Raw genomic sequence first — 13927 nt, forward strand, 5'->3', positions numbered from 1 at the left:
AAAAAAGAAACATTGATGATGTTTATCTATTCTTGACCTGATTAAGGTTATAACTGCCTAAAAGAAAGTTTTGATATTTTCACACTGAACTGTCCAAATGAAGTTTATCAAAGAGGGTCATTTTTAGGAAGCAATTATTATCTACTGAAGTTGCAGATAATGCATCCTGGCAGGAATGGAGAGAAATTTTTCCGTCTAAAAAGAAAATCTGATTTTTAAAAATATATAGGTATAGCTGAAGAACCAAAGTTCTTTTAAACTCTATGAATCACCTCGTGATTTCTTCTCTTTGTTTTAAATCCTGTTCTGGTTGTTGCGTGCCTTTTCAGTGGTGATTCATTGCTCTGACCCTGTCATCCATTGATTTCAAAATCACTTTGGACAAATGCCCTTGTGCTTCCTTGTTCCTCTAGCACTTGGCAGGCTCCAGTAATGGCACTTGGAATAATGACACTTTCAGGGTACCCAGAGCACCTCTGACTTCTTCACCGGTGTAATCAGTACTCTCCTCCAAATAGCAGAGTTTAGGTAGTTTAGGGTGATATAGTAGAGAAAACAGCATTCTAAGCTCTGAGATGCTGTTTTTTCATGATATTGTTGAAAAGTACAGTTATACTCAGTGTTTTCATACTGACGCTTTGAGAAATGACTATAATTACATAGAGAAGAGAGTCCAGATTACATGGTGGGCTTTTTATACTCTAAATTACAAAAATATATTTGTGCTTCTACTCCAGTTTTTCATGAAAGATTTAAATCAGAATAGCAATATCAGTTTTATATTTATTGACAAAGGCTCATTTCAATTGTTCCAAAGATTTTTCACCGCTAGTAGACATCCACCAGATATCTCCTCTTCCCACCCCCACATCTGACATGCCCGCGCTTCATATAGAAACATTCAGGATAATTTTCTTTCACTGAGATATTTTCAGATGGGGATTAAAATAGAGTCAAGCAGAAGTAAACCAGTGGCAAATTAGTCCTTTATGAATGAAGAAAAGCAACTGTGATAGGATGGACATCACGAGGTCCACGCCTCCCCTCCCCTAGGTTCAGAAGGGTGCAGGGGCTTTCATTAAAGTGAGAGAGGAGGAGGGCTGGCACCAAACATCATTAACTCAAGCACAGGAAAGGGCCCTGTACAAAGGAACAGGCTCCACTGAATAACTCTTAAAGTCACTTGGTAAAGAATAAAAAGTTGCAGCTAAAATGGGGAGTAAGGCATATGTGTGTATGTGTTTTCTGTGGCCAAAAGTTTAAGAATTGACTTCAAACAGTTTAAGCTGAAGTTAATGAATAAATTGTGTGGTTGCAAACTATCTAAGAATCTTTATATGCCCATGACTTAAAATGGAGAAGGCTGTAAATACTGTAAATATTTATTGGATGAACAATAAATGAATGTAAACCTAATTAAACACATTTTAGTGACTATGGGTGTTGGGCGGATAAAATATATTATGCTCACTTTGTTAAAGATGGCGCTGCCCACGTGGGAGCCCGTCGTCCAGGTGATGATATTAGTTGTCCTTCTTGCTTGGGATGGGCATGATTATGTTAATATGTGTTGGGGGAGGGCTTTCACGCCAAAAGGTTTTAAAAGGAAGAGAGATCACGTTGTTCTGAGAGAAGAGTGATTACATTCTAGGAGGAGCCCGTGCTGTAGGAGAGCAGAGAAAGGCCATGTGGAGGAGAGAAGAGACAGCCAAGATGGCAGAATGCTGAAGGAGAAGCCAGTTTGTGCAGAGTCTGTGCAGAAAGAATGAGATGGGGAACAGAGGTAAATAAGGCTAGTGAGTTAGAAACCTTTGATTCTAGGAAATTCGGATAAGTCAGTAGTTTTGTGAGCACTGAATGAGTGGGTTTTGGAGCCCAGTGTGTGTATTTCTTGCCTGCCGGGTGCAAGCTAGGATTAAAGGTGATGGCCCACCAGTTTTTGGCTCCGTTGTTTCATTACCGTCTGTCCAAATCTAATGAGAACCTGCATGGAACAGGTGACTGTGATGATGGCCGTGGCTACTGGCTTTACAATGTGTTTGCCTTTTTCTGGATAGGAAGTTCCTTCAAACTAAAAAGGAACCTAAGAATTAGGCCGATTTTCAGAAATAACCATGAGCACTCTGTCCCTGCTTCTGTGTCTCAAAGATCAGAAGTATCCTCCAACTGCATAAATAGAGGCCAGAGCTAAATATAGGTGGCAAAATAAGGCCACAGTTCTAATCTCATAGTTTCAAACCCTAACTTTAGCCTCTTGCCTGTGGCATGAACAGAGAAAACACCAAAGATGATGTAGAGGTCTAGTCTTTTTTTTTTTTAATTTTTATTTTCATTGATTTTAGAGAGAGGAAGGGGGAAAGAGAGGGTGAGACAGGAACATCAATCTGTTCCTGTATATGCCCTGACTGAGAATTGAACCAGAACCTCAGCATCTTGGGACAGTGCTCTAACCAACCGAGCTACCAACCAGGGCAATGAAGGTCTAATATTACTGTGCTCATTGCTTCTACTGTACATCCCTTCTCCCAAAGAAACCCTATTCCAGTGTCAAGATTAGTGTCAGAGACACTCTGGATCTTCCTTTAGAAAAGCAAAAGCCATTAATATTTTCCTAGGAAAGACCTTTCCTAATCATCAGATAAAGACAAGGTCTACATTTAGAACACAGGAGAATTTCACTCACTCAATAATCATCAAGCATCTTCTTCAATGGAATAGATTTGTCTCCTTTATAACTAGATCAATCCTCAATGTTTCTGTAGCAGTAAACTTTATTTCCACGAGCATGATTATCTCTTTTGCAGTTGCTAAAATATGTTGAAAGTAGAAGATTATAAAAAGCTTATAATTCTAAAATTCTGTATGTTAAATAAACAACCTATTAATAGTAACATTGTTATTAAATGTTGAGTAAATATAATACTGCTCTTAGGAAGCTTATACATATTCTGACGGTGCTTGTATTTTGTCCCTCTGTTTCTCTTCCCTCCTCCTACCTTCTTGTTAAATAATAATTTGTCTGATTTGCATGCAGTGTCACCTATCATTTTAGTTGAAAATCAGGACCTCACTAATATAAAAAACTATCCTCAGACTAGAAATGAGAGTCCAGATTATTAAACAAACATTGGTGTGTGTGACAGAGAGGAAGAGAGAGGGAGACAAAGAAAGACAGAGACAGAGATAGAGAAAGAACAAGGGGGACTTTTTCCACAAATTCCAGAATAATAGATTCTTAGGCACTAAAGGTGCTTTGTGGACATATTGTCAGTGATTCTCAATTTGGGGTGCACATTATAATACCTGGGTACCTTCTGAGCTTCCATTTACCCAGACTGCACTAGTTGAACCAGCATTTTTGAAGGAGGGGCCAGGGCATGCCTAGTTTTTTAAACCCAGGTATATTCTAAACTGCAACCAAGGTTTAACAATTCCTGATTCGGTCTGACCTCTTTTTATATGGATAGACAAATTAAAAATCATTTGGAGAGAAAGTATTTATCTATCTCAGGTCATTGTAAAGCCGGTGTTAGTGGTCACTTCACCTGGCCCCAGTTCAGAGCAATTGTTTAACAATCCAGTATTTATATCTTTGTTTAGTTTGGACTTGTTTGAACTTTTCCTTGATAACATTAACAGAAGGAATCATGCTTCACACATTTTTCTGTCATATACTCTTGAGAAAAAAAATAAACATGAGGCTATGCAGTAGTATAAATTAACACCTGAATTGCCTACATTTCAGGATAGTTGACCTTGCCTTACACCAAAAATAAGATAGTCTTTGACTGTTGTGAGAGCTTTTGAAACATTTTTATAACTTTCATTTTATATGAATCAAGACGATATCTCAAGTCATTTTAGCATAGGTAGACCCATTATTAAAGTCATCACATAAAGTATGTGTAACTCATTTCCTGAAAAACATTCTGAGAAAACAGCACTGATAGCACAGGGCCATAGTTAACAGTGTGGAAGATAGAGACAGCGAAACATTTTCCCGTTCTTTGACATCTATCTTTTCTGTATGTGGATGTCTGTTGAACCCATCAAAGTCTAAAATATTTCAATTCAGCATAAAATTGCAGTACCAATTGTCATGTGGCATATATTTTATCTTGTGGAGAGATGGAAAAGCATATCTAAATGCATCGTGCCTATGCTCAGAAGTAATGCAAATCTTCTGTCTTGCCCGTGCCAGAAATAAATGAAAACGATAGTAAACGCTAGAAACATTTTTCTCTTTTGCACTCACGCAACATTTTGTGTGTGATAATCATCACCATGCATTAAGCATCTGCTGGAAGCCAAACATTCTACTGTGGGCAGAGGAATGTTGAAGGCATGGTCCCTACCTTTCACTTTTATTCATCAAAAGAAAATAAACTAATACAGTTTAAAGTAGTTTGGAAAAACAATAAACATTTAACTAAGAAAAAACTCCTAAGTACAAAGATAGTCTATGCATTATAAATAGAACTATATACATTTACACAATTTTTCAACCTATTACAAGTTTCCAATAAGGATTTATTACCTAACTGGATGGTTGAACAGAGCATCTATGTCTATAAGTGGGTGTTACATAAATTGTGTATGATTGGTACTAATTATTACTTTAGTGCAAAGAATAAAGAAATTCATGTTTTAACGAACAATTTTTATAAAGACTTGAGAAAACATGCCCATAGCAGAACCACAGAGTACAGGTCTGTGTGTTAGAAAGAACAGGCCGGATGGACATCTATAGTGAGGCCATAACGCCCTTACAGAATTGATCACTGCTCAGAGGATGAATTCCACACTACAGGCCTGAGAGTTTGAGTCTAGGAGGCAATCTCATTCAGTTCTGACACATAGGGACTTAAGTACCCCAAGTTGGCTACCAATTCATGAATGGGGATCACTCTGCTGTTGTATCCAAACTGTTGGTTCCTTTGTGTCCTCTGCCCAGAGTGTCTGTTTCTGACTTGGCAGTCACTGGGGAAGCTGACCAGTAAATATGGATGGTTGTGAGGAACAGGGTACCATCCAGACCAAAGGTAAGTCTGAGGAATCCTCTGAATAAGTGACCTCTAGGTTAGCAGGAAGATGTTAGAGTCTGGTCAACATTGACAATTTTTTTTCCTTCTTCATTTTCAAAGCTAGTGGGGTCAAACCGTGTTCCACTGAACTCTAGAGTTCTGTGTAAGGATTATTTTGTGGACAATGGATCCTCTTAAAAATTATTGCTTTCACTTTACTATCCTCCCACCCACATTATAATACAATTTTAGCTTCTCTAATCTCATTTCTTGTAATGACATTATTTCTAGATTTTCTTAATGGAGTGGATGTTAGGAGTTTTCAAACTCTTCAGTTACTCTTTTAATGAGAAAATCATGGAAGGCTTATTATTGAGGGATAATCATGAATGCTTGAGGCAAAGATTTTACTTGTTTAACTCTTATCATATAGTATTATTTCTCTTGTTTCCTTGTTTTAAAAATTACAGGGAGAATTTTACTTTTTATTAAAACGTTCTATTGTAGACTATCCTAAATTTTTAAGCTATTGGTAGATAAATAAAACTTTTTACATTTTTATGCAATATTGACAGGAAAGCCTACATAAAGAATATATAAACGGGTGAATTCATATTCTTTTGTTTTAACCCTCAGAATATCTTTATTCTATGATTAATTAAAAAGCTTCCCTACTAGAATTTGAGAAGGCGTCTGAGAGCCAGTCTGTTGCTCTCACAAAAGAATCAATTTTTAAATAAATAAAAGTTTTGCACTATAATTATAGGACAAATGTCAATTTTCATGCAAAAGAACAAACACAATCTTTCCAACAGATTCAAAACTTAGCAAACAAAATGAAAAAAGTAGCAAGTACAATATCATACAACTGAAAACCAGTTTTCCCTCACCCAAAAAGAGAGCATGACTAAAGAGGCAGTGTATCAAACTCTGTCCTTCCATCACGCAGGTAAACTATTTTATTTATATTTATTTATATAAAGAGGAGCTGAATAAACAGTTCAACTTCAGCCTATCCCTTGGAGTTTAAGTAACAGGGGGGAAAAAGAAATAATGACTAGACTCTGGTGGCATTTCTTATTTTTCTTGAAAAGCAGTTGAAAATTAAATCACAAATCACTAGTTGCCTAAAATATCTTTTAAAACCCTAACTGTAACATAGCTGGCTCTCTGATTTATTTAAGACAACTATTTATACTCAGTCATTCTTGTTCTTGCAGCAGGGTTCATTTATTTTTTCTTTTTTTTTTTTTTTTTTTTTGGTTTCCTTTTCTTTATTTTTTTTTAATTTTAGAAACCTCCTAACTTATTAAATATGCTGATAAAACTAGGAGAAATTTACAAAAGAACAACAGGCCTATAGAAACCCAAATTCTATGACCTCTTGTATAAATATGCCTTAGGCAAACTTCAAATACTTTTTAAGTTAAAGAAGGTTAAACCTGCTCAAGAATTTTATTCAGGCACAGAATTTACATTGTCTACTCTTACATTTCCTGGCTCCTCTTCCTTCTAGATTTCCCTCAATCATAATTCTGTGATTCTCCAACTTGGAAAACATTATCTGGCCACAGTAACATAGTTAGAAGCTGTTGTGAAACACATATCCCTGCGTCCTCCTGTTTAGCACAATACACTGACAGCCCCACAGTTCATTGCTTTGAGGTTCCCAGTGCAGGTTCTTATTTTAGGCTACTCTAAGAAATGGTTTTTCTTATTTTGGGTAATATCATTATATAACATAGGCTAAAATTTAATGCCCACCTTTGAAACTCTGAAGTTCTTTTTGTGCATCTCAGGTAAATATCCAATAACTAGTAATTAGTTTGTACTAGGTATTGGAATAAACTTCAAAATGGAGATTCAAACCCTTCCACTGAGATTATGCAATAGCTTTGGCAGTGAGGCAAAATGAGATCCTTTCTTTTACCATAATACTGGACCCCCTTCTTCCAAACCTAGCCCTGAGCTAGGCTTTCCATTTCATTCTGTTCTAATTATATGCCACCATCTTGCGACCCATTATTTCCCATATGCACAACTTCCCTAGGAGTCCAAAAGAGGGCAAATTCCAACCTCTGTCAGAATGAAGGCTGCCCTTCAACCCACAGAATGAGAACTTGGAGATTACATTGCAATGTAAAAAGATTGGTGTCACTAAAATCATTGCAGCAAAACTTGCAAATGGTTTTGAGTACTTTGTCAATCTGCAATAATTCTGTTATCAAGCAACAGAAAACCCAATGGTTTCCATCAATATAATTACAGATGAAGCAGTTACTAGTGTTGGTTCAGCTGTTCATCAATAAAAGGTCCTATTGATCCCATTCTGGCCCATAAACTATGAGAAGTAAGGAACACTGGGAGAGTGACATTTGATCTCCTGTTGTCTACTTGTGGGATATATCAAAAAGAAGGAAGTTGAGAACAATTTTTAGGCAGCCAAACAATAGGATCTTCCATAAAAGCCTATTGTTTCAGAGTGTACTCTGTGCTTGCCTGTATATGACACTTCTTTTTTATTCGACTTTGTATTTATCTGTGTATGTTCTTCCTCTACCATTTAGGACCATATTTTCATGACTGATTACCAATTTTAAAAATAGACATTTTAGCCCTGGCCGGTTGGCTCAGCGGTAGAGCATCGGCCTAGCGTGCAGAGGACCCGGGTTCGATTCCCGGCCAGGGCACACAGGAGAAGCGCCCATTTGCTTCTCCACCCCTCCGCCACGCTTTCCTCTCTGTCTCTCTCTTCCCCTCCCGCAGCCAAGGCTCCATTGGAGCAAAGATGGCCCGGGCGCTGGGGATGGCTCTGTGGCCTCTGCCTCAGGTGCTAGAGTGGCTCTGGTCGCAACATGGCGACGCCCAGGATGGGCAGAGCATCGCCCCCTGGTGGGCAGAGCGTCGCCCCATGGTGGGCGTGCCGGGTGGATCCCGGTCGGGCGCATGCGGGAGTCTGTCTGACTGTCTCTCCCTGTTTCCAGCTTCAGAAAAATGCAAAAAAAAAAAAAAAAAATAGACATTTTATTCTATTTTTCATTAGCCACTAAAAACTTCTCTTTAACTTCAACAAAGATGCTACAATTTTGGTTTCTCTGAGTAGGCAACACATATTGACTAGAAAAGATATTATTTTCATTTAAGTCTAATTATCTTGGCAAGAATTACCCAAGACAAAGAAAATATAACAAAAGTAGCAGGTGATTCCATGGGGATTTAGGAAAAGTCTCATGTTTTATCTTTTACGGGGTATGATTGAGTCTTAGGTAAGGATGTATTTCCAAGAGACCTCATCAACCTTGACTTAGAAAGAAATTCAGCACCAAATGTAGCACCTGCATATCAAAAATAAAATTAGTAATCATACCAGTTGATGCAGTGTTTGGAAAAAATAGTCAACCAAAGCAGTATGGGTTCAGCCAGAGCCTCTGCGAGCCACAGCCTCATGCCATCCGGACTTCACAATGGCACGGAAATTTAAATGACAACTGCTAAGTCAGGGAGCAGCAAACCCAGGCCAGATTTAAATTTAGTTACACTGCTAGTCTACTGAAAATATCCCTCTCCATAGCAGACTCTCTATAAATTTCAGGTAACTGACTCCTTGTTTTTCTGTTCTGTTCAGGGATAATCGGGGACCCAGAGGCTTCAGAATTATCTTCCCCTCTCAGTGCTGTTTCTGGTGCAAATCTACGGAGTCTCCTGTCCAGCCTTGCAGCACTTGGAAACTAAACAGAGAACCCACTTTATATATTCTTCTTGAAAATTTTCATCATATATGTTCAAAAATTCCTGGATAAGCAAAAGGATTTGAAGGTAAGTAAAGTTTGCAAATAACTCGCTTTCTTGTGTAACTCTTAATTACATCAAAAGTAAATGTCTACTATATTTTAATAAAATATACAAAAGTAAAAGCAGTTATTGAATATAAGAAAAAAGCTAGCTATGTACAGTTCCACAACAACAAAAAAAGAGAAATAAAATACATAGTTTAAAAGTTGTTATGTGTCATGTAAATATATATTCAAGCATGGCACAGTGGTGATCTTGATATCTGATAATCGGTTTTATGCAAAATAGTATGGCATTCTATTTTGGTCTTCAAATTTAAATGTGCATAAAAGTCACATGGGTGTGGAGGGGCTTAAAATGCTGATTCCTGGGCCTATTTCACAGAGAGGTTCAGTAAGTGTGGGATGTGGCCCAGCAAGCTGCGTTTTCACTATTACCCGTCCTTCAAATGATCCTGACGAAGGTGGGTCTCAAGCTGTTAATAAAGAATGATTTTTTTTTTCAGTTGGTGATATGGTGTCCTTGGGATATATAGGTGTCCCCCTATAAGTGGGATGGCTGGGTCAAAAGGCAGTTCCATTTCTAATTTTTTGAGGAATCTCCATACTGTTTTCCACAGTGGCTGCACCAGTCTGCATTCCCACCAGCAGTGCAGGAGGGTTCCCCTTTCTCCACACTCTCGCCAGCACCTATCATGTGTTGTTTTGTTAATGAGCGCCATTCTGACTGGTGTGAGGTGGTATCTCATTGTGGTTTTAATTTGCATTTCTCTAATGATTAGTGATGTTGAACATTTTTTCATCTGTCTATTGGCCATCTGTATGTCCCCATATCACCAACTGAAAAAAAGAAATGCACCCCCATGTTTATGGCAGCATTGTTCACAATAGTGAAGATCTGGAAACAGCCCAAGTGTCCATCAGTGGACGAGTGGATTAAAAAACTGTGGTACATATATACAATGGAATACTATGGGGCTATGAAAAAAAAGGAAATATTACCTTTTGCAACAATATGGAGGGACCTGGAAACTATTATGTTGAGTGAAATAAGCCAGGCAGAGAAAGAAAAATATCTTATGACCTCACTCATTTGAGGAATCCAAGGAATAATGAGAACTGAGGAACAGAATTGAGACAGAGGAGGGATCAAAGGGACCAGAGGAAAAGAGGAAAGAGGGAAAAGGATGATAGGATGGGATAAACCTGAAGGGAAGGGGGGAGGATGCTGTAGGGAGGGGGCAAGGGAGATGTTGAGGGGAATATAGGGGAAGGGGATGCATTCGGGGTGACCCTAGAATCTATGTAAACACAATTAATTAAAAATATATATTAAATAAAAGAAACAATGAATTATATTAAATAAGGTTTTATGTTGTGCCTTTCAGTCACAAGAATAAATATGAAAGGAGTGATTTTATCACAGAAGAGCTAAATTAGTGTTATCTTTTTGACCTTCTCAGATTGAACTCTTAATTTTCTTTAATATATCTTCTTAAAGTTCATATCATGAGCTCATTCTAAGGTGTCCTTAATTCTCTTTCAGAGTGACAGTCTTTCCACTGCTCTTTAGCTGTTTCTCTGTTCTGTGTAATATAATTTATGCAGATTATGGTTATTGACCTAATTCTAAGAAATAACTATACAATGAAAATAATAAGTTCTTACCAGGGTTGGCTAAGCATTTCTACATTTTTGAGGATTTTTTTCTTTTCATTTGGAAACTGAGTCTTAGATTTCAAAAGAACAGATCTGCTTAATGTGTCATTAGCTACTCTTTCCTTGCAAACAAGAACCTATAAAGCATGTGATATATTTATAGCAGGTAACATGTACATTTATTGAGTATCTCTTTTTTGTATTTTTGTTTTCTATTTCTCATATTCAGATCTTAAATTAATGGTGCCTTACAAGTATAATCTAATATTACCTTTACAGTGAAAAGTGGTTTTTAATTAAACTCCTTTGGTTGAATTTCAGGCTGATAGACATTTTCTTCTGTCTCTCTCTCAGTCCTACTGTGCACTTGTTCATATTGTGTAGAATTTTTTGTCCATAAAAATTAAAAGGTAAAAATAAACCTTTAATCAAAAAGAAGTAAGTTATTATAGTGCCAATTAGCTACACACATATTAGCTATTAGTATTACACAAAGAAATGAATAGAGCCATATTCATAAAATAAGGCAGCACTTTTTCAAGTAATCAAAATTAGAGATTTACATAATTGGATTAACTGTGATACTAAATTTTCAGTTGCAGTTGTTGCCAGAATTGTTCTTAATAGTAAGATTGCCATACCTGATGAGAAAACCCTAAAATATATAATACTCAGGATCATAAAATCTGCAAGTATGTAGTACACAAGTATATGATTCAATAAAGTCTCCAAATTAGATTTAAATCAGTATAAGTCTGTATTATTTTAATTTTCAGAAAAACTTAACATAGAAACCACTGTTCTGCTCTTTCTGATTCTCTTTTTAATTTTTTTATTTTTCACTTTGCAGAGGAGCAGGTAGAGAGAAAGGGGAATTGATTGCTCAAGTGAGTCATGTTCATTCTCGTTGGGGTATTTATCTGAAACTGTGGCTCCCTAAAGAAAACTTACTGTGTACGCCCTGGCCAGTTGGTTCAGTGATAAAGTGTCGGCCTGGCGTGTGGATGTCCCAGGTGTGATTCCTGGCCAGGGCACACAAAAGAAGTGTCCATCTGCTTATCCACCCTTCCTCCTCTCTTTTCTCTCTATCTCTCTCTGTTTTTCCCTTCCTCAGCCAGGGTTCCACTGGAGCAAAACTGGCCTGGGCACTGAGGATGGCTCCATGGCCTCCACCTCAGGTGCTAGAATGGCTCTGGTTGCAATGGAGCAATGCCCCAGATGGGCAGACCATCGCCCCCTAGTGGGCATGCAGGGTGGATCCCAGTCGGGAATGAGGGAGTTTGTCTCTCTGCCCCACCCCACTCCCGCTTCTCACTTCAGAAAAACACACACACAAAAAACCAAAAAATAACTTACAGTGTAGTTTCAGGGAACCTGAATGAGGCAGCCTTCATACTCAGGAAGTAAAATATACAACAAAAGAATAAATTACAGAAACTTGATAGAATTGTAGAAGCATAGGAGCATAAAGTTTCAGAGCAGAAATGGAACTTGGAGATCTTCTAGTCTGGTCCTCTCGTGTTTCTTCCAAACTTTCCACATAAAAGTTTAACACAAAGAGAAGTGGACATAACCCAGTCAGATAGGCTATATGAACAAAGAGAAATTAAATGTTTTTCAATAATGATTTCTTGGATAAGGGAGGTACAAAGAAATTTTTCTACAAGATGAACATTGAAGAAATGAAGAAAGTACCTGAATACCTATATATGTAATTGAATTTAAAATAATTGATTATTTAGTCCATCAGTTGATCAACTTCCATGTCATTAATCAAGAAATGAAAACAGAAAATTTAGATGTATTCCAGGCTGGGTCAGCTTTATCTGGAAATTTGATACTGAGGGGGAAATAGAGCTAAAAGTAAAATATAGCTTTTGTACAGTAGAGCCATCTGTGACCATTCAGTAGAGGAGAAAAGAGATTTAAATATGTCAGAATCTCTGGGGAGTATTAGTGTTATTATGAAACAGTATATAATAATGATATGTGTGAGATATCCTAAAAGATTAAAATGTGTTTATTCTCAATTTAAGAAACTGGGGAGTGATTAAAATTTATGTAAGAATGGTATGATTACTGATGTGGGGAAATGCTCATAATATATTGTAAATGAAAACAAGTTATGAAACCATATGATGATGTGGTCCTAGTTTTATTTTAAAAGCTTCCAGATGCAGAGGAAGAAAATACACCAAAACCTTATTAATGATTATGCTCAATTGATTTTTATTACTATTCAGGATTTATAAAACTTTTTCTAAAGTATGTATTATTAATGTAATCTTAACATATTTTTAAAGGGCTTGGAAAATACTCACTTATCCAGTTAATTCTCTTTTATAGAACTCTTAGGTAGTTCTGCTAATGGTTATTTAAAATAGCCTTAAAGCAAGGTCTTTTCATCTTATAGTACTAAACTGAATTGAATATGAGAGTGGTACTTCCTATTAGATCAAAATGATATTTAGATGTAATTCTTCATTTGTGGAATACTACAACAGAATAAATTTCTCAAGTTTTGCTCTTAATTAAGCACTGATATTTTCAAATTACTATGATTAATTCCATAGAAATAGTCTTCATTTCTTGTATCAGATAATACCAATGTGCTTTCAAGACTTTTCTCACTCTAACAGTTTGCTCCATTTGGAGGATAATTTTGTATGTTTGGTTACATTAGTGTTAATCTGTCTTTGTTCTTTAAATCCCCAGTGCAACATACGGTTAGTCTCACCATTATTACTACCAGCTGCGGTTGGCCTATGATTTTGTTCATTCTGTCTGAATCCAGAGTAATTAGCTCTTTAGTTTAATGACAATATTTGTTAATGAGTTTTTAGGGCGAAATTCTGTTGTTACAGAGTGGGTGGTGTATTTGAAGACAGACTCTGGCCCTTATGTTTTGAGCATAAACTGTGTAATTTGATTTCAAAATGATGGTTTAGGGAGTTTGGGTAGGAAAACGAACTCTGCATTTACCTGAAGTTTCCCAGTTTCAAGAAACAGAAAATGAAAGTGACAACAAACCCACTGAAATTTCTCTGATACAGCAATCCTGCATGTGTTATTCCCTACATAGTTGGAATAAGAAATGAAATAATTACCAAGCAGACATTATTAGGTAAATTCTCTAGGTAAATTAGTATATACATTGAGTCCTTCTGAAGCAGTGAAACATTTTTGATCATTACATTTTCCAGTTTTAGTGAGATACAATGGACATATAACTTTGTGTATGTTTAAGGTATACAATATGATAACTTGATACATTTATATATTATAAAATTGTCACCACAATAAGGTTAGTTAACATATTCATCACCTCACATAATTAAGAGAGTAGATCTTAAGGATTCTCACCACACTCTCACGCAGAAATGATTGTTATATTTTTGAAGGATTCAGTAAAGTGAAAAGAGTTCTTTCCTGGGGATCACTGGGTTCAAGGTC

The 13927-nt window shown here is 36.7% G+C and overlaps 1 protein-coding gene across 7 annotated transcripts in view; it reads left to right on the top strand.

The window, feature by feature from the left end:
* The window catches only part of HS3ST5 (heparan sulfate-glucosamine 3-sulfotransferase 5), a 309400-nt gene that overhangs the window by 104319 nt on the left and 191154 nt on the right, over positions 1-13927 (top strand). For 6 of the 7 annotated variants that reach the window (XM_066373420.1, XM_066373423.1, XM_066373418.1 and 3 more), the window contains one exon: positions 8650-8840. The gene's annotated coding sequence lies outside the window, so the exon portion shown is untranslated. Of the gene's footprint in view, positions 1-8649; positions 8841-11324; positions 11362-13927 lie in introns of all 7 variants that reach the window. The other variant, XM_066373422.1, reaches the window with a different exon arrangement.

This window comes from Saccopteryx leptura, chromosome 3 (assembly GCF_036850995.1).
Source record: "Saccopteryx leptura isolate mSacLep1 chromosome 3, mSacLep1_pri_phased_curated, whole genome shotgun sequence".
NCBI lineage: Eukaryota > Metazoa > Chordata > Mammalia > Chiroptera > Emballonuridae > Saccopteryx > Saccopteryx leptura.